The sequence below is a fragment of the Apteryx rowi genome, unplaced genomic scaffold (genome assembly GCF_003343035.1).
Source record: "Apteryx rowi isolate R43461 unplaced genomic scaffold, aptRow1 scaffold_318, whole genome shotgun sequence".
Lineage (NCBI taxonomy): Eukaryota > Metazoa > Chordata > Aves > Apterygiformes > Apterygidae > Apteryx > Apteryx rowi.
In genome coordinates this window covers 1,004,785-1,025,868 of record NW_020449619.1, presented here as the reverse complement: position 1 = coordinate 1,025,868, position 21,084 = coordinate 1,004,785, and the positions used below count along the sequence as shown (strand labels likewise).

The 21,084-nt window shown below is 49.3% G+C and overlaps 1 protein-coding gene across 3 annotated transcripts in view; it reads left to right on the top strand.

Moving 5' to 3' along the window:
- The first annotated feature begins 6,612 nt into the window (after positions 1-6,612).
- CHD6 (chromodomain helicase DNA binding protein 6) overlaps positions 6,613-21,084 on the top strand; it is a 95,492-nt gene continuing 81,020 nt past the window's right edge. For 2 of the 3 annotated variants that reach the window (XM_026070763.1, XM_026070762.1), the window contains exon 1: positions 6,613-6,680. The gene's annotated coding sequence lies outside the window, so the exon portion shown is untranslated. Of the gene's footprint in view, positions 6,681-10,778; positions 10,811-21,084 lie in introns of those variants that run through there. The other variant, XM_026070761.1, reaches the window with a different exon arrangement.

Here is a 21,084-nt window from a genome sequence, read left to right as displayed (position 1 = left end):
GGAGCTGCGCGACCGCAGCGCCGGGTGGGACCTGGAGGCACCCGGGAGCCCGCCTCGGCGGGTGCAACTTTCTGCCGTCATTCCGGCGAGAATAATAATTAAGTCTTAAAACTTTGAGGTTGGCGAAGCTGGATCCTTTACAGGCGGGCAGTCCAGGTGCACAGCCTTCCTGCTGCCTGACCCTCGGCGAGCAAGGGCGTCTGAATTGATGAGATGGGAAGATTTTGGTTAAAGGGTCATTTTTTGCTCCGAGCAGCAGCGGATTCATTCCTGTCGTCAGCTGATCCCTCCTGCTTCTCCTGCTGAATGCAAAGCAGACAGAGATCTGTTGTGACATTGCAGCCATGTCACAACAGAGTGGCATCACAGTCACGTTAGAGTCGCATCTCATTCACGCTGCAGTCATCGCGCAGTAGTCACGCAGCACAGCCTTACATCCGTAGTGTTTGATGACTGTGTTTTGGGATTCTCTGTGTTCTTACCAATGACTTTTACTGGCAATCAAAGTGGATTTTAATGTTGATCAATAAGGTTTGTAGGGTAAATGTTTTGAGGAGTCAAAGAGAAATGCACACAGAATGTAGCACAATGAAGAGAAATCATCTGCTAATATTATTGCCTAGTGAATGCACCCTTCTTAGAGCAGCTAACGTTTTCTCTATTTGTTGATTTACCTTCCTGACAACTACACTAAACTCACAGTAAAGTCGGGAACTGAGAAGGCCAAATAGACTACCTCTGTGCACTGAGAGCTGGCTTTGCTGGGTCAGCTGCAGGCCTTTGATGTGATAGAGCTTTTCAGTAACTTTGCTATGAAAAGTGCTTGGTTTATTGTTGTAGTGAGCTGAGATAATTTTAGCCAAAACTCAAGCTTTTTAATGTTTTTCCCTCCTACTCAGGAAATGCAGCAAATGCTTTGGGGGTTAGGGAATGAGGGGAGGGTGGTGCAGGGTCCCAGGTAGTAGGCTGTGGTTGTGCAAAGTTTCCTGTAGATTTGTGCAGGGGTCTCCTGCACTCCTCTGCAGTCATTGGCCTCCTAGGCAGAGGGATCATTGTGGATAGGCTGTTGTTAGACGTAGTTATTTCTGACCCTTTCACTTACAGGGGTATGGATATTTGGTAGGTGGTGCTGCCTCTATCTTCTAGCTGTTGTGGGGTCAGTTTGATTAGAATATTGTCGGAGGAGAGGGAAAGTTGAGCTATGCCAATACTTTCCCACTGTGCTGTGTTACTGTTGCCCATGGGGCCGGTTCAGGTGATGGCACAGGAATAGGTGCTTTCTTATCTCTCCTCACCCCTTTGTTTCCTTCATTCATGTGAGGGCTTCACTGGGCTGCTTTGCAGAGAAATGGTTGTTTTGGTCCAGCTGTTGCAGTATGAAGCAATAAGAGCATATTTTTGCATATATTTGCTCCAGTAGGTTCTTCCTGGAGCAAATAGGTTGTTTCACTTGAGGCTTTTGACCTCCAACTGGGCTGGTTTTGTTCAGGGCTGCCATTGCTTTCCTTTCCCACTTGCTTAGTGGAGAATTGATTCCTCTTCCACTATGAAGCTTAATGCTGTTGTCCATTTGCTTTTGGAAAGCTAATTCTGCCTTCCATCCGTGAATCGGTACAGTTGCTTAAACTTGCAGGTCCTTCTGGAGCATTGGACATACTGTTGAGTTTCTTTCTCTGCAAAAATGGGAAGTGTGCAGCAGTGATGTGTGGTGAGGCTTACTGAATGGTGCCCCTCTAGCATTTCAAGCTGTAAAACGTGATACCTAGCAGAATTGCATCCTATCAAAATATCTGTGCGTACCTTGTCCAGCAGAATTATGAAAGCATGTATTATTCTTCAAATAAAGAGGACTTGGAGAGCAAGACTGAATTCTTTTTGGTTCATTTTCACTTCAGGAAAGTTTGAAGAGAGCATCTTGGAATCATGGCTGTTTATTTCTTCATATTGGCTCATTTCTCTAAACAGAAACATTGATTGCTCTGTTGCTGAGAAAGTGGTTGCAGCCCCTTCCTACGGGCTAGTAAAGATGTGTTAAAAATTAACCTGTGTGAATCTGTGAAACTAACACATTATTTCTTGCACTGTTTTTCCACTCTTAGAGTGTGTGAGTAATGTCCATCTCTCATGGAAGGTGCCATTAGGCTTTCTTATTATCTGTGTGCTGCTGTCTGGTTTGGTAGCATGTGCCTTGCTTAATGCTTGTCCTATATTTTGGCATTAGGGCATAACAGCTCTGTCTGTGCTACTGGTCTTCAGGAATAGCTGGCCCGGGATATGTCAGTGTTAGCCCCGATGGTCAGTGCTAATATTACTATTTTGGGCATCTGCTGATTTCTAGTGGCTTAGTGAACTCTCAGCTAGAGGAATGTCTCGTTTTCCTGACTACTTTTTACTGTATCTCTTTAACAGGAAGCAGATCTCTGCCTTTTTCCCCTCTAGAAGCGTAATCTCTCAGTAATTTCTAAGATTTAATCTTCCTTGAGAGATTTTTAATATTTTCTCCTTAGCAGTGTCTCTAAAGACATAAAGTTTTACAGGTGGATAATATGAAGCGTTTTACTTTAACGGTTTGTGTTATTTCAAGAAGGGTTTGCAGAAGCAAGTGAACTCTTTTTAGAGAGATTACAAGGCTGAGAGCTTGGCCACTAGAGCAGGCCTTTGTGTTTTTTGCATGAAGCTGTGGTGTTCTGGCCTGTCTCAGAGTTTGGAGAGATAAGAGCTAGTATCTAGCACATCAGCTTGCAGGAGGAGCTTGCTCTTGTGAAGGGGAGGGGGGAGGATTGATCAGCCTTGCACTGTGAGTAAACCCTTAGTGCAGGAATGTGGACTTGGTGTGTTGGGACTGGGAAGAGCGGCATGTGTAGGGAGGTGTTCTCTAAAGCTGTCTTAAAAGAGACACTGGCAAGTGCGGTGGTTGGAAGCCTAACAGCTTCATGGGAGCTGAGGAGGTTGTTCTCATTGCTCATGTAAGTAGCAGTGAAAGCATTTCGCCTCTCTCATCCCCTGTTGCCTGCTTGGGACAATGGGCTCAACCTCTGATATTCGTGACTTCATCCTAGCCTGTGAAACCGGAGGCAGAGCTGTCATTGCAAAGCAAACAAATTGTGTAAAGGAGGGTAGGTGGTCGGGGTGAATGATCTCTGTGTGGATGAGTAGCAAGGCTTGCAATGCACACAGTGTTGGCGATAGGGCGGAGGATTTGAACAGTGGTTTCACAGCACCCTAAAAAGAAGACTAAAGCAAAGTTTTGCTTCACCTCTGAAACACTGGCAATGTGTGTAGAGACTGCTATCCTTTGCCAGCATTGTGGTGGGGCCAAGTTCAGGGTCCCAGTGTAGCCTTGTGCTGCAAACGCTGTGCTGGCCAATGCCTGCCCCAGAGAGCCTCCAGTGATCTTCAGGCACAAGTCAGCAATAGAAATAACAGAGCTGTGGAAAGCTGACCAAACTGTCAGTAAAATGGGAAAAACATAGTGCTGTGTATGTGAGCTCATGACATGAAGAGGTTCTGATTTTTGCTTTCTAATATTTCAGGCTGGTGCAGTATGTTTTCTGTGTGATAGGACAATGCCTTCAACCTTCCCTTATATGGGAAAATCTGGTATGCAGCCTAGCAATCTGCCAATATGTGGCTATTAATTTTTAGCATTGTTATGGTGGTTGAGTCCAGTCAGCCTAAGACGTAGGAAATACCTGGGACGCTATGGTTGGGCTTTGGTGTTGAAAGCAGGTCCCCGATAGTTATCTGGGCAAAGATTATCTGTGCCTGCGCTCCGGAGCACTCAGCTCCTGGGGAAGTGAATTAAAAGCTGGGAGTGTTCAGTGTCTGGACGCAGGGACTCCTGTTGAGTTTGGGTCCGGTGCTCAGAGGGGAGCTGGGAGCCTTGGTCATGTGGGTACTGAGGAGGTTGGTGAAGTGTTTAGCCCATGCTCTGTGGAAGGACCTTTCCTCCTATGGAGGAAGTGCTGCCTTGAGGTTAAGGGGTGCATACTGTTTCCATACTGCAGGCCTCTAGGGAATTCCCAGCCTGTAGTAAGCATAAACCCTGCTCTAGTAGGAACAAAACAGTCTCTTGGTTCACAAAAGAAAGTGAAAAGTGTGGGAAACAAGTCTCCAATCCCAGTTTGTTTTTAATGCAGGCACTTGAAATGTGCTTGCAGAGCTTCACTGGGTACAGATGAAGAAGTGCAGGTGTTACCACCATGACGAGATGTTAGCTTGTCCATGAGGTGCACACATTATGTTTTTTAGCTCTGTTTTTCCTGTGAGGGATGCTGCTCAGTAGCAGTCTGACAGTGATATTGTTAATCCTAAAAGATGCAGCATGTTCCTCATCACACAGCAGATCTTGGGATCCCTCTTTTCTGCAGTCCTGCCTTCGCCTTAACTTTGTGCAGTCCTATTGTTGCACTAGTGTAGGTTTTCTTCTAATTTCTTCTGTTGTGTTTTAACTGGTGAGATTAAGCTTAGATCTCTTCAGTGTAGCTTTCTGATGCTTGTCTGGCCGTCTTTTTGTTGTTTGGCTCAAGGTGGTTCTTGGCAAGGCAGGATTGACAAGCAAGTAACTCGTTGCTTCCTTTTGGGGTAACTGTGCCTTTGGATGAAAGCAGATGAAAGTTAAGCTTGTCAGTGGAAGACAGGAATTTGCAGAATATTTGTGTGCATCCTGAATGTTTTCATAGAAGCGTGGGATCTGTGGAGCCCTGTTTTGCAGTAGTGTAAAAGGAGGCAATGTCTGTGGTCAGGTTATTGTTAACCCAGGTCAGTGACCTGGATCAGGGATGCTACATGTCCCTACTAATGTGCATGCTGTTGCAAGGGAGGGACGGGTAGACAGAGGAGGGACAAGACTGTTTGTTTCAGCATCTTATGAGGTCCTCAAGCAAGTGTTTAAATTACAGCCTGGGAGCTCTTGCTGAGGAACGTAGCTCTTGCTATGTGGGAGTGGCATGAGCCTGCTGTGGGGGACCCCAGGGCAGAAGCATCTGAGGCTGCCTGGTGGGGGAAGCTCAGTCAGCTGTAATATGTAATGTCAGTGTGGCTGGCTTGCGGGAAGTATGTCTGGGGGTGATAGCAACTATTGCGCTTACTGCCCTGAGGATTATAAAAACTCTCTTAGGATATAAGAATCCCCCAGGAGGTACCTCATTTTTGCTTTTCTTTGAAGGAGGGAACAGTAATTGAAGGACTTAACCTACAAGGTCTTCCACATTAACAGTTACTCCTTAGAATTTGGATCCCTCTGTGTTTTACTAGAAATAGATGTTTGTTATATAGACTTAGCTGAGCTTCTTTCAAAAAAAAATTTCTATTAAATCTCTCTTCAGAAGTCATGAAGGTAATTAGATAACTAAGTTATTCACTTGCTTTTATGTGCTTCCTTCTTTTTTTTCTTCATTTGCAGTTCAACATATGCTCAATGGTTGTCTTTAAAGGTGAATTTCAGTGTTAGCAATATGCTAGTGTACTATGTGCAGGAACAAGGGTGATGCAAAGTTATGGATGACTTTCCTTACTCTTAAGTCAAGACAGTGAATGTATTGGTTCTCTAGGAAATATTAATGCCTTGCTATATATGTGCATTGAAAGAAAGTTAAAGTTAGTCCTAGATACAGGAATAAAGATTAGTGCTTTGCTGTAGACATGCTGTGAAAACTGCTATTTTTGCGTGAGCCACTGCCTTGACTTCTCCAGATCTTGTGCACAAAGTACCTTTAACCCTAAATGTTTCATCCACTTTGGTTAAAACATTCTTAGGATAAAATGGAGCGTAAATGTTATGTGTCTGTTAACTGAAGATCTGAGAAGAGAGAGCCATTCTGTCATGATGACGTGTGTATATGTGCATGCTGCATCCTTGCTGTAGCCTGTGCTTGCTTAGCCCAGGGAGGAAAATAGTGTGGTGTGAGAATGCACAGCATATTACTCTTACTTGTATGCTTCTCTGCTTGGTGCTTTAGGGCAAGCAGAGTCCTATTTCTCAGTGATCTTTCTCAGTCCCTGTAGGGTGCCCCTCACCCAGGTATCTGAGTTCTTCCCGGCATGCACTTTTGTGCATACATAAAGGCAGGTTTCACTCTTCCACCGCAGACGGAGGAGACTGTGCGCTGTTTGTTCTGTGTGTGGTGATGTTGTGGGGAGGCTGACTGAAGCATGGCTTGCGCTTACTGTGAAGGTGCTGAGGTTTGTGGTTACCCTGATTTCTTCAGAGAAGTGGTTGCAGATTTGTGGGCCAGTCACTATGACTGTTCCGCCTCCTTGCCCCTGAGGGTGAGAATTTCTGTGTGAGAATAACGTAGCTGTTTTGGGCTTGAGCCAGTCCCAAATTGTTTTTGAAGGATGAGGACCAGACCCTTGAATCTGGAAGCCAAAAAAAAGGGGTGGGTCATCATGGGGGCAGGCTCTTTGGAGCCTTTGTGGCTGTCATTTCAATGAGAGTGGTCTCTTCGGGAGCTCTGTAGCAAGGTGTGACTCCATGCAGGCTTATAGGTCATGTGTATTTGAAAAGGTACAGCTGTGTCCACATCTGACAGGGCCTAGTACACTGCGTGTGGAGATGTGGTTATTTGCAAATGCTGCTCTCTGGTTTCTAGGCAGGCTCTTTGGTGGCTGCTCTGCTGAGACTCATTGAGAAGTTGTGCTCTAGGAAGGTGTCAGAAGAGGAGGAGTGGTTCATCCAGGTAAACACTTGAGAGATGTGGAAACCATGTTGAGATGGAGCTCCTGACAGATACATGCAGTAAGACTGGGCTAGGATGTGGGACTGTGGGGCCGGTGCTCTGCCGTTGTGTCCAGGGGGCTGCCTGCCTGGCCCTCATGTTGCTGCATGTCAAAGGAGATTGAGGTCTGTAGGCCTGCCAGGCAAGCTGCGACAAGAGTTGCTTGGCATTTTGGTGCAGTTGAACCCCCATGCCTGCCAGCTGGCCAGCTGACCTGCTGAAGATGGTGCTGGCTGGCCAGGAGGCTCCAGGACACAGTGGATGCCTTCTGTGTCTGTGTTCTGAATAAAAGCAGCTTGGCTCTGGGAGAGGCCCATAACAGCTGTGCCTGTGCCCTCTTTGAAGGGGCTCGGTGTGCTCTGCAGTCCTGTCTCTGCTTAGAAGAGGGATTCAGCAAAAATGGTGCTTTGCAGTCAGAGTTACTGATTGCAGCCTGAGTGTGCTCCGGCAGGAGGGGCGCGCTCAGTACCTGTGCAAACACAAACCTGCAGCCCAGTGAGGCTCGTGCTCTCTCTGCCCTTGGTGACACCTGTGAGCACCTCTGAGCTTGCCTGAGGTTTGTACAAGCGTGAGTGGCAGGAACTTGGCAAGCTGTTCTGGTATGATGTGCAAGGAACCCCACCGTCTTTTCTGGGCAGTGTTTGACAGGAGTTAAATGTTTAAAGCCATGTTGCAGTCAGCTGGTCTCTGACTGAAGGGCATTATGGCAGGGCTGGAACAAGAAGGGGCTGCTTTTCAATATCTGGTTTCTGTAGCATTTTATTTGCAGCATGTCTGGGCAGGACTTTGCATGTTCACTGTTAAAGAGGGTACCCAAGAGTATTAAAGGATTGCCTGTAGCTGAGGAAACCTCGTGCTGCTGAAATCCAAGCTTTTGCACATAAGGAATTGATGAATTTTTCTGGCACTTCTCTTTGCTCCCGTGCTGGAGTGATTCTTGGGATGGTGTAAAAGTATGCAAATGCAAGAAAGCATTGAGGTTGGACTGGGCTTATAGCAAACTGGCAATAGAAGATAACAAAGCAGGCTATTAACACCAGCAAACAAGGGGCTGGTAGGGGGGCAATGACCAGCGAGGTAGTCCACCTTGGAGGTCTTAGGTGATGAGTTTCAGTTAGAGAAGACTGACAGAAACTCCAGAGCGAAAAGCTTTCAGAGGAACTGGACACTGCAGTGGGGTCTCTGTGACCTTTTGGAGCTGTAGCCAGTGTTGTTGTGCCTTCCCAGAGGGAGGTCTTCTCTGGGGTGTCAGATGTACTCTTAATGTATCCACAGCCAAATCTCGAGGTGCATTGCAAATGCTTGTTCATCCTCTTGGCAGCCTTGCTGGGAAGGCTGTTTTTTATCCCCATTCTGCAGTTGGAAAATAGAGGCACAAAGGGCTTTGATTGCCTTTGAGGAGCTGTCTGCAGTGTGACAAAATTCTGCTTTCTGACAGCTTGAGTTTACTGTGCAAGTTATCAACAATAGCAAGAGGGGAAGATCTGGGCTTTCAGAAATGCCATCTGATTTTTTTGGCTGCATGCCTTGGGATAGTTTGAGTTTGGTGCTCTTAGGTGTGTAGCTCTCAAACAGCAACCTTATAAAAGATGTTTTGAACTGGGCAGCTATCAAGGTCTATCAGTTGAGCTGGCTTTTGTGCTCCTTGAGCAGTAGTAAAGGTGCTATGGGCTAAACTGTGCCTGGTGGCATCTGTACAGGCCCAGTGACCTTGAGGATGGTCTTGAGCAACTAACTGAAGCCTGAAGAATGCTTGTGAGTGGAAAACAAAAAGAAACAGGAAAATGTGCGGGGTGTGCAGGATGCTTGTTTTTGCTGAGACCTCTATATCCCTCCTGCTAGCTAGAGAGCAGCTGGGTGGTTTGCTGTGTTGTAAGAGGTCTCTGAAGAGGCCAGCTATAACTCCTATACTCCCACAAGCCTAGTGCTTCAGAAGAGGCTTTTCTTATATTACTGGGAAGTCTGGATCATCGTGACCACTGGTCCAGGAAGTCTGTAGGAGCTGAGCCCAGGATCTTATCACTGTATGGGGGTAACAGCAAAGAGCCTGTCCTTTGATGTCAGCTGGTGGAGACTGTCTGGAGTTATCTGACGTATCTGTACTATAGGACACTGGACCGGGTGCTTCAGGGAAGAGGACCTGCTTCCAGCACCCAGAGTTAGCCCTGAGAGCGACTACTTTGCCTGTTTCCATCTAGGCTGCAATCAGGGTTGCATTGTCACTGTTCCTCATGTGTTCTGAGCCCAAGCTTCGCGCAGTCCCCTTGGCATCCTTAACCTGTACTCCTCATGCCACCTTGAGGCTCCCTGCCTTGTGGGGTAGCAGGTGGGGTGTAGAATCCCAGGCTCTGGGAGAGGAATTGCACCTCAGGCATCTCTTTGGTTGCCAGCCAAGCTGGTCCTCAAGCTGTGTTGAACTGCTGTTGAGAGTGTGCCTCTAGCACCCTGCAGCCAAGGAAGGCCCCTGCAAGCCCTGCCTCTTGCGCTCAGGGAGGGACCAGAGGGATCCTAGGAGTGCTGTGCCAGGGAGCCTCTGGAAGTTGCACTTCCCCATGGGCTATATTGGCCTGTGCATCTCAAGGCCCTTCTGCAGCACAGAGAAATAGCTACAGAGTTTTCTCTTATTTTTAAGTAGGAAATTAAGCGCTGAGTGACCCAAGTCCAGGGTTATGTGAATACATATTTTCTCCTCCAGCCTTTCTGGAAAGTTGTGGGTTTTTTTGTTTGTTTCTAGGGCTTAACTTGCTGAGTAGTAATGCAGAAGGGGAGAATGGAGAGACAGATGGACTTGAGGTGCTAAGAGTTTGGAGAACATCTGAAAGATATCTGTAGTTGGCCTGTTCCTGTGCATTGACCATAGGGCCAATCTCTGCAGTGGTTGTAGTGTGGTTTGCTCAGGTTGTGGCTTGGACTTAGCTGCTTTTTGCAGATTTACCCTGTGGAAATTCTGGGTACACCACAGGTATGGAAGATTCCTCAGCTCCAAAGCCACAGTGCTGAGGGGGAATGATGGGAGGAGTGGATAGGCTTTGTGGCCACTGGCCCAGTCTGTGTCCTGGACACCGAATTCATGTCATTCCTTGTTGGTTTGCTGATGAGCACCCCTGGGCCTGTGGAGAAGTGGAAGGCAAACTTGGCAGTGATGATGGAGAAATGGCTTATCAAGATTTGGCTGCCAGGGCTGTTAAGGGTTAATTCAGCCTGTGGAGCTTAGCCACATCAGAGCATGTTTATGTTTAATGGGGAGCAGAGGCCTGGAAAATACTACATCAGTGCAACGGGCTTCGCTAATGCGGTGGCAGAAGCTTGAACTTGTGATGCTCCTGACGCCAGCACACGTGATCGCTCTGCTTGTGGCACGTCTCCGTGGAAAGAGTTGGTGTGGGCCCGTTGGCTGTGTGTATGGGAGCATCACATATGTTCGCACACACAGCAGGTGACCCTTTCCCGTGATCTGGACAACACAGCTGCTCCTGACTTTTAAGGGGCTTCAGATGTAATGGATTGGTGCCTGCCTTGTGTGTAAATTCATGTATCTGAGAAATCCTGGCCCTTACCACCACTGAGGGTAGTTTGCAGGCCTGCCTGTGGGCATGAGTCCAGCCTACCGTGTGCCAGCTACAAGGCCATTCTGGCCTTTCTTATCTCCCTTCTCTCTTCCTTGTGTGCACAGGTCATGAGTATAGAGAAGATTTGGTTTTGTTTTATTTTTCCTCTAGCTTTTGCCTTGCTGATGTTGAGGATTAAAATCCACTGCCTGGGGCTCATGAGCAGCTGTCTGGAGCGAGACGCTTTGCCCACTCATCAGAAGACAACAGAACTGGGCTTGGTGGAAGGGAAACCTGTCTCGCTCCTGGCAGATTCGGCGATGGTGTGGGAAGGGAATACAGTGAGCACTGGGTATATCCCTGTTCTGCGGATTGCCACCTCTCTGTCCCAAGTGTTACTTGGGACAAATGTGTCTTCTCACTTTGAGCTGTTCCTAGAGTTGCTGAAAGAAGTACACTTTACAGTGAGCTTGTACCTGATTTTCCTCTCTCTCTAGCAACGACCTGGACTGCCACAGCTTTATGCACGTGCTCTCTGGCCAGGTAGGATGGCTTTGGGTTTTGCTACATGTTGTTACTGAATGAAGCTGAAGGTGTTTCTAACCTTGCTGTGGCTTTCCCTCTTCTTGTGCTATTACTCCCTGTTCACTGCTGTGCTCACTGTGGAGTCTAAGAAAGCACTCGGTTCTTAGCCCTGTGGTACTGTGTAGCTTTGAAATAACAGTTGAAGGTCATTATGGTTACGATCTTGGGTTAGGAGCTGTGTTTGAAAACTCTACAAAAAAACCTGTTGGCATTTCTGCCATGTGAGCTTGTCGTGGGAGTCATGTAGCTCAGCTGATCAAAGCTGCATTACCGGATGGCAGCATCCAGTCTGTGTGTGCTGTCTTCCTTGTTGGGCTGCCAGCAGAACATCATCTGTATAAGGACAGTAGCAGTGTCCTGAGGATTCCCTGGAGTATTTGACATGTCTGTCCTTTCGGGTCTGAGGGCCTGCCTGGAAGGCTTTGGGAGCAGTAGGAGGCTTGGTGTTGAGCAGGCTCTTAGGAGGGGGACAGCTGTGCAGCATCACTGTGAGCTGTCATATTCCTTGTCTCGTGGAGCAGGTGACAGGCAGGTTGTGGTTATTTCTTGCCTGCCCATTATAAGCTTTGTTGTCCATTCCCCTGGCGGGTGGCAGAGTTGCATGTCCTGGGAAAGTGCTGCATGGTTTGACCAGAAGGACTAGCATGTGCGCTGGATAACTTTATCAGCAAATCTCACAGGTCTTGGCTCCCTCAGCCCCACAGAGAGTGCAGTAATTCCCTCTCTGTTTTCTAAAGATTAAAATATTTTAAGGACAGGAAAAATTCCTGGAGCATATCTATGACTCCCCTGTTGGAGGCCATTGGTGTGGCACTCCACACCACCTGCACATGTGCACACTCCTGAGGGATGTTTGCTCCCAGGCTTTCATTTGCTCTGACCTTTTTATGTGCTTCTTTTTCCCCCTTGCTCGCTTTGTAGTGTCATGTCCCCTTGGTCATGGAAGTGGGGCCTCTGCACCCCTTCCCTCGGGGTCCTGGTAGGCCGCCTGCTCTGTTTACCTTGGTCCAGGAAGCAGTGATGTGGTGTTAGGGCAGATCTGAAATGAAGAGCATTTGGCCTGCTCAGTGAAGTGAGTGCCTGAGACTTCTGCAGTGGGATGCTGAAGGGGGTCTTGGTTTCTGTAGCTCGTGTGGGTAGAGCTAGAAGGCTCTCTCTCTATATCCCTGCTTGGGAAGGAAAAATGTATGCCACAGCTGCCTTGCAGCAAGCTCATGGGCTCCCCAGCCCCCTACCTCGCTGCTGCTGATTCTCTCCTACTAAACTACTGGGTTATTTTTAACTTGGAAAAATTACAACCCAAGATTTGCATTCTCTACCCCCAGTGGAGGGCTGAAGGCAGGATGTGGGGGAGGGCACTGCAGAGGGCTGGGAATGTGGCTCGCCACTCCAGCAGGCCTCTTTCCAGGGGGCTTGTGCCCCCTGCAGCACTCTGCCTGCTGGGCTGGGCATGCTTGCTGAGCTCAGAGGCTGCGCAATGGGGAGGCAGCGAGGCTGCCTCTCCGCTCCACGCGGCTGGAGTTTCAGCCTGGATTCCCACAGTGAATGCACCAAGCAGCTGCAGACACATAAACAAATCGTGCTGCAGCAGGCTGTGGGGAGAGAGCGTGCTTCTGCGCTGCCAGGCTGCTTGCATGACAGCCTGCAGACAGGCCACTTATAATGGGGGATGGATACCTCCGTTAAGCAGTATCCCAAGAGAAGCTCCCCAGTGCTTGAGTGTGTTGTGGAGGAGCAGCCGGCTGGGCTGCTATTTTGCCCAGTGAAGGAGGCTTTGCTGGGCCACACAGCCCTCCCTGAATTCAGCTTGATGATAGCTGGATGGGAGGAGCAAGGAGAGACATGTTGCGCTCGCGCTCTCATTCCCCCTCCCCTAGCTCTGCCTCTTCACTGTTTTGCAGGCAGCTGTGTTGTCAGTGCTTGTCTCACCCTGCCCGGGTCTCCCTGAGTTGCAGCCGTGGGTTTCTGGGTGAGCAGGTGTCCTTCATAAATCCAGCGGCTGTGTGATGTCTTTGCAGAGCCCCTTCTCCATGCAGCCCACAGGAATGTAGTTGCCTGAGTCCCTCTGGATTGCACCACAGATACTCTGGCTTCAAGCTCCAGTAGTTCTGCTGGCTGAGACGTGCCTGTGCAACCCTGCCTGGAAACAGGAACCGATAAGGTAGCAGGAACCAAACAGTACCAGGGGATTGTGGGTGTCTCTTTTTGCTGTTTGGTGACTTGGAGAAGGGTGTTGGTTAAATCGAATGAACAAGGACCAGTGCAGGCAGAGAGTGCTGCTCCTTTTCTGTCCCAGCCAAACCTGTGGGTCCTCTTCTGCTGCTTGCCTGCGGTGTGGATGTGTCAGGTAGGGAGGGTGGTTGTCTGGTGCCAGGGCCCTGGGCTCTCTGGTCTGTCAAGAGGGAAGCTACTGAGGGTGGAGGGTGCTTTGGAAGGCCCTCTGATGAGCAGGTACTGCTAGTCCCAGGGAGCTCTACTCCGGCTTGCCAGAGAGCCTTGCAGAGCCCTTCAGTCCTGACCTGTGGTCCTGCCACTCCGTAGTACTCCTGGTCATTAGGGAAGGAATAGCAGGGCAATGCAGCAAACTTCTCTTAGCGAGCAATGGCCAATATTCATTTCTCCCAGCCCTCTTCAGGCGGACCCAGGCCCTCCTGCTCCTTTGTGAATGAGCTGTATTTGCCTGCCTAGGCTGGATCTCTTACCCCAGCACTCTGGATCCAACTTGGCCCAGCATGCTTCTAGTCAGCATGCTAATGTCGGAGGCTTTCTAGGCCTGGAGTCAGGGATCACTGTTAGATACAGTTTCCTGATGCTGTTACCGTGCGTCTGACCAGTTCCAGCTGCAAGGACTTTGGGAGTCTCTGCTGGTGCAGCAGCATTAATGCCTCAGCTCTGCAAAGGTCTGAAAGGTTTCCCCTGATGCCTGACCCTGATAGAGAAATGATGTGGCTCAGTCTCCTGCCTGCACAGTAGGAACTGACTGCTCACTACTTTCCCCTTTCACTGAGGCCATAGGGTTTATTGCCAGGCGTGAGACGCTGTTTCTCAGTCCGTGATCCAGGGGCCACTGGCGTGATGACAGCAGGCTGTGGGGACACAGAGCAGCTCCCAGTCTGTCAGGCCTGGGAACAGCAATTCTCCCCCTGTGCACGGCTGCTTCTGTGGCTTATATATGGCAACAGGGATCTCCTGGAGCAGGTGGCCCTGCTACTTCAATACAGTGTGTGCACACGAGGACAGCTTTTGAAACTAGCATAGGGAATGGTATGTGAGACCAAAGAAAGATCAGGACCCTTTGCTTGTAGGACAGTCTTACAGAGACTCTTGATTGCATCACTGCCTGAAGCCCTTTATTGCTGCCTTGTGTTTGGAAGGACTGAGCAGAACCCCCATGTGTTGGTGGTCGTGACAGTTGCCTCTGTGAAAGTTTTAGCTTAGTGCTGCTGGGAAGCCTGGCTCCAGCTCCCTAGAGAGGTCTGAACCTTCTCACCAGAGTTTGCACTCTGCCAGCCTTTTTTGGGACAGGCTAGCACAGCTTCTGGTACCAGAGCAGCAAGGGTGTGCTGAGCCTAGCCAACACCTAGGCTAGCTGCAGTCCATGAGCCCAGCTTGCTGCTGGCCTGCTGACCAGGTACAAGCCAGTCCTGCCTCCCCAGGAGCCCTCTTGTGACTGTGCAGCAGGTCTGGACCCAGCACCTCTGGCTAGTGTCCTCTCTTCCTTCCTCTGTATTTCCTGAATACAGAGGAGATGCGGCCTGGACTGCAGCATTTCCTGGGACACTTGATGAGAGCAGGCCTGTTTGTCTGAAAATCAGGAGTTTCATGGCATGGCTGTGCAATTCTTGTCCATTCTTTATCTGCCTACCTCTGTAGCTTGTACTTTGTTGTTGCCTGCAAACTGCTTTGCCTGTCTAGGACCTATATTTTCAAGGGATCCTTTCTGTAATGAAAGCTGTGGGAGGGAGGTGAGGGAAGGAGAGGATCCATAGGATGTTTAGGAGTTGAATGGGACTTGCACCACTCATCTGCAAGGAAACGTCGCAGAAGGCATACTGACAGACGGAGGTTGGACACTCATTGTCTGCCTTTATTTCAGAGGAGCTGCTTGCAGTGAGACCTCATCCTTGGCACTCGCCTGGAGCCTGAGCCTGCTGTGCTCTGCCTGGCACTGCTGCCGTGCCCAGAAAGGGGGAGTCTTGGGCTCCTGGGAGCACAGCTGGCAGAGGGGGTCAGCCCAAAGCAGGGGGCATCTCCAGTGGGGCCAGTGCTAGGTAGTTTGGGAGGACAAGTGATAACATGCAGAGTCAGATATATTCTTCTAAATTACTTCTTCTCTTGCTTGAAATGCACAGAGGGGCATACAGGCTAACATGTGGAGCTCCTGCTCCCCTCTAATGCTTCTGATAAACCGCTGAACAGGTTCATCATCCTGTCTGTGTCCTGTGAAGAAAGCTGTTGGGAAAACCGCTTCTCTTTAAGCGCCTGCTCTTAGCCGCTGGTGAGGGCGTGCAGCTGAGGCACGGACCCCACCTCATATTTTCAGAGCGATGTAAGATGATGCTGAGAGCCAGCAGTGTGAAAGTGCGGGTACTGAGCTGGCAGTATGCTCCCACACTGCAATTAGTTGGACTAAAAAGTAGTCACCGGAGGGGCTCCTCACCTCAGTCATGGTGCGAGATAGACTTTGTGCTTTGGCTGGGTGCAGCTTGTTTTGCTTGGAGAGCAGGTATGGGGGGCTCTCGCTTGTGGCCTGGGGCGTGGGGCTCCCAGGAGCCTGCTGACAAGCAGCTGCAAACCCGGCTAGATTTTTATCCTGTCATTGAGATGTAGCTCTTAAGAGTGGCTTGCACGTGCAGGGTGTCAAATGGCTTGGTTTGTGTCAGTGAGTGTTTGCCATGGCACTGGCCTGAAAGTCAAAATTAAAATGTTCCATATAATGGCACACGTAAAGTGGCTACTCGTGGTGACTGTGGCTGCAGTCCAATATTGCTGCCTTTTTCTACTCTTTGATGCTTTAGGTTGCTGGAGCTTAGGCTTTCTTTTAGTGCTGAAATTCTGTTTAGGAAGCGGACAGAAAGAGTGCGGGCTTTCTGAGAGTATTAGCACCGGTATTTCCAGCACGTAGGTGGGCCTGCTCACATGCACCTGTGTGTGCCCTTGTCCTCCAGGAGGTAGCTTCTGCGCACTGTGTGCTCTTTGATCCCATCTCCTGCTATGCTTCATGCTACCCTTGGAAAAAGCCACATGTCCCTTTTGCTTGTCTGTGTCCAGAAAGGCTCGACAATCTCTAAAGACCTGACAGTTGGGTCTTGTGTGGGGGTTTTCTTTGTTTTGTTTTGTTTTTTTTTAACTGCACACATTGTTTCCTGGCTGCAGCTTATTTCTACAGATAAAATCTGTTCTTTTTCCCCTTTGAAGAAAGAAGCCACCTGCCTCTTCCAGACAGCCGAAAATGGTACTGTAGGGATGTGTTCTAATAAAGTAAAAAAATTCTTGTCCATGCTGCTGTGCTGAATAAGGAGCTTTCTTGGGCAAATGCCATCAGTTTCTGTAGACACTGAAGCCTCTGCTTTGTCTGAGTTTGTAGCCCTTTTGGCTGCCAGTGAAAAGCGTGCAGACACGACCTGAGTGAGCAGGCAGGGCTCTGCTCGAGGCTGCACAGAGGCAGCTCTAGTGCCTTGCTGCCGCTCAGCGCCTCGCGAGTCCGCAGCAGGACAAGGGCTGAGCAGACCTTGCCGCTGCTCCGCTTCCCCTGCAGCTCCCGAGTGAGGTTCGGAGCCCTCACTGAGGCTGGGTGCGGCTGTGTGTCGGCGTGGGGGGCCTGGCTGCTTCTGGGGCACTCGGAGTGGGTGGCCGGAGGCCCTCCGCTCCTCCCGCCACCCCGCCCCCCCCCCCGCCCGGCCCGCTCGCAGCACGGTCCCCGCGGCACGGCGTGGGGCGGCGCACTGGGAGGGGGGGGGGGGGGAAGAGGGGAGGACAGAGCGGAGCTTAAAGATAGACTCCCAGAACACAGCAGCCAGGGAAATGGAAACGGGAAGTGAAGGCAAATCAAAAGCAGGAGGGATTTAATAAACTACTCTCTGGAAGGATGCACTGAATGCAAGATGTGTGACAATGCTGCAGTTGAATACACGATGCTGTAAAGCATGGTGCGGGGATGCTTTATTTCACAGAGCTTGTACTTCTCTTAACAGTAATCCCACTTTGTTGAGGTAGACTCCTGTAGAAAGCGCCCTGTTAGTGGCTGGACTGGAACCCACTGAGTACAGTTCTGGCCAGGGCCCTTCCCAGGCCCCAAAGTGCCTTGGACAGCTGCGTCCCATGTGGTTGCGTTTGTGCTGTGCTGCATTTGGAGCTGCTGACTCCCACCTTCCTCGGCTGCGCTGCAGGATGTGATTTCCCTGCAGGAAATGAAGGCTGCTGTTTGGACAAAGGCTATGAATAAAACTTTCTTTCTGGAGTGTCCTGCTGCCTCCATGACTGAGGGGCCGTTAATGCATCTGCTCCTGGCTACAGTGTTTGGGTCACAAAACTCTTAAAGGGACATTGTGAAAATCTGCAATGGCAGAATGCTGGCCTGACTTCAGAGATCGTACTAAATCTGCCATCTGTGGGGCCTGTCCTCGCTGCTAGTTGGCCAGGTGTCCTAGGCCATGTTCAGGAGCCTCAAAAAGAGGGGAGGGCCAGGGTAAGGTCCGCATGTACGTCAAGGTGAAAGACAAGGGTAGCCCAGGCCATGCAGTTTGCCTTACTGTTCTTCAGGATTGCAGGGTCTGTTCTCAGTTTTTGTGAATCAAAGCACTATCCCTGCTACGCCCTGCCACCAAAATAATTGTCCTGCTGGGCCCTTGTTTGGCTCATCCTCACCTGTGCACGTATTATGCGTGGTGTTACATGGAAGGGGTCTCGTTGCTGGGTGACTGGTGAACTTCTATCTGCCCGGCCTTTTTTGGATACACTATGAAATGGGCTGGAATTTCAGATGTGAGAGCCCACCAGCACAGTCTCCTAAAAAGCAAGCAGGGCATCATCAGCTGAGGGCAACTTGGATTGTGCAGGCTCATCCCATTGCCTGCTCTTGGAATATATAACCTGTGGGCATGGTCCTCTTCTGCTTGTTACCACATGCTATGTTTTGAGCGAGTTGACTGTGGAGATCTTAAGACTTGTGGGCCAGTCTAACTACAACTAGTTACTGCAAGATACATTTTAAAATAAATCAATTGTAGATGGTGTCAGTGCTCTCTGTGATGGAGCTCTTCTGCTCGGTTGGAATAATCCTTGTCTAATTCTTACTGTTTTGCAGTGGAAAAATCTTTGCAGTGCCTCAGGCTGGCTTTTTTTGTAAGGTTTCAACAGGAACAGATGTCATTTTTGAGAAAGAGGTTACAGAAGAAGGGAAATTTTGCCTCTCTTATCTGTCCTTGTAAAAACTCAACCAACCTTGACAAAGTATTAGCCTCTGAAAACAAACATTAGATTTTTTAAAAATACTGTTTGTCCGTATACCATATCCCCTTTGCACCTGAATGAAGGAGGGCAGTAACCTGTTATTGTGACTGATTTTTGTATTACCTTAAGTGGTGGAATAGTCTTTCTCTCAGACCTAACCCTCATTTTCCTGCTGAGCCTTACACAAGGCCCACTAGGCATTGCACAGGTGAAAAATTTCTCTCATCCCATGTCTCTTGGCAGCCCCCACTTTGCTTTGGCAGCCCCACTCCAACTGCAGCTCTCATCTTTCAGTCCTGTCCCTAACCTTAATTTTTTGGGGAATCTGTAGACATGGTCCCTAAGCTATTTCACAGATCAAAAATGTCTCCTAGCCTAGGTCCCTTGACAGCATTTCCTTTTGGCAGCCCCTTTCTAGCCCTGCTCCATCCGCAGCTCTAGGCTTTTGCTCTCAGCCCTAACCCCAACTCTCGTTTTTGCGGGGAGCTGTAGAGAAGGCTGTTAAGCCCTTTCCCTGACCAACATTCCTCTCCCTGCCCAGGTGTCTTTGCAGTCTCCGCTTTGCTTTGGCAGCCCATTTCCAGCCCCACTCCAATTGCATCTCTAGGCTTTCTTCTTTCAGTGTTACACTAACCCTAATTTTACGGCTGAACCTTTGATGAGGCCTGCCAGACAAAAGAAGTCTCCCACCCAGCTCCTTTGGCAGCCTAAACTTTTCTTCAACAGCCCATTCCTAGGCCCATTCCAACCACAACCCTAGGCCTTCCCTTTTCGTCAACCCTAACCCTCATTTTTCATCCGAGTTTTAGATAAGGAAACCCAGATGAAAAATTTCTCCCTGCTCAGGTCTCTTGGCAGCCCCCACTTCGCTTTGGCAGCCCCTTTCCAACCCCAGTCCATCAGCAGCTCCAAGCTTTCTCTTTCTACCCAACCCTATCTCTAATTTTCCTGCAAAACATTAGAAAAGGCCCCCCAACCATTGCCTAGATGAAAACTGTCTTGCAGTCCAGGTCTCTTGGTAGCCGCTGCTTTGCTGTTGAAGCCCCTTTCCAGCCCTAGTCCCAGTTCAACTCTAAGTTTTCTCTTTCCCTCAACTCTAACTCTACTTTTTTTGTGGGGAATGGTAGAGACAGCCCCTAAGACATTGCCCAGACCAAAGATTTCTCCCAGCCCAGGGCTGTTGGCAGCCTCCACTTCCTTATGGTAGTCCCTTTTCACACCACTCCAACTCTAGGCTTTCTCTTTTTCTCAACCCTAACCCTAATTTTCCTGGGAAGCTATAGGGAAGGGATTGTACAATGTTAACTCATTTCCCGTTTGCCCCTTCTTTCTTATTTGGTCTTTAGCTCTGTGATAGCACTGCATCCTTGCTTCCTTCTATCTGCAGGGGTGATGAGGAATGTAGATCATAGCACAGAAAAGGACCTCCTTCCTAATTTAAGCTTTAGATATGAATTCTGATATTGCTGCGAGCATCCAACTTCGTTGGACAAAGCTTTTGCTGCGGAACATCAGCGTATAGAAATTCAATGAATAGTGCTTGTGCAACCCTAATTCTAGCATTTTCAGGCTTTTGAGTGCTTAAGTATGTATCCTTTAATATCCTCCTTAGATTGTGAGGCGAGGTATGGTGGTTGAAATGCAGCCTCAGCCCCTCAGCACTCCAGACCGTGGGCTCCTGGAGAGGAGGGGAGAGGTGCCTGCTCTGCGGGGTTGGGAATAGATACTGCCTGCCACCGGCCAGATGTGGAAGAAGTAGTGGTTCTGAATTGGCATTACACATTGCCATAAAGAATGTCAACAGCTTTATGGGCACAACTAATTTTGCAGCCTGTAAAGTAGTTTCAGGGCTCTCATGTGGCTTTTAAAGGTGACCTACTAAGTTTTCATGGAAAAGGAGCCAAGAGCAGGTTGCTGAGTGCCTGTGATGAGAGGTATGAGTACAGAGCCCAGCTCTGACCCAGCCTGAGTAGCTTGGCCCTCTCCATGCGCTGTCAGTAACAGTGCCGCTCGCCCCTCGTGCTCCGGAGCTGGTTGCAGTGGCTGGGAAGGAGCTGCTCTGCGAGGGCAGGGGCAGGTGTGACAGCGATATCAGTATTTTGCCTCTGGATGTAAGATACTCAGATTTTCCGTTTCCCTTGTGTGAAACTGCAGGCTCTGAGGCTGTTGGGAAAATTGTTTCAAAAGGGCAAATGTCAGGTTAAAACCCTCTTTGAAACTCTTTCCTCTTCTTGGGACAAACAAGACCATGAAAGAGCTTAACAAGCCTAAAGCTCTTCCTCCTGCCTGGGCTCAGTGGACAGCACTCTGCCTCTCTGCCTGGTTCTTCTCCTCAAGCCCAGCAGCGCTTCCAAAAAAGCTGAAAATAGTTGGTGCCATCCCTGGAGCAATTATTTGATCCTCCACAGCTGATCTGAACTATTTCTAGGAGCTAAACAGCTGGCCCAAGAAGGATCCCAGACTGGGGGCTGAATATCCCCTGAACCTTTGCTGGATGGGATGCTGGAATGAGCATGCAATAATCTTGTGATCGGGAGCTGTCTCTCTTCAGCCGGTTGCCTGCTGAATGGGTGCTGGCTACCACCTTGTTACCAGCCCTCAGCACAAGGCGCCCCAGCAGCGGGGCCTGCTCTCACGGCAGAGGCTGCCATGCGAGTAGGCTGGTCCATGCTGCCTGAAGACCTGCTGTTCCCATAGGAACTGTACGCTGAGTGAGTGAACTTCATGCAGAGATCACGCTTACTGTCAGAAAAGGTGATAATATGAGTATTGGAAACTTT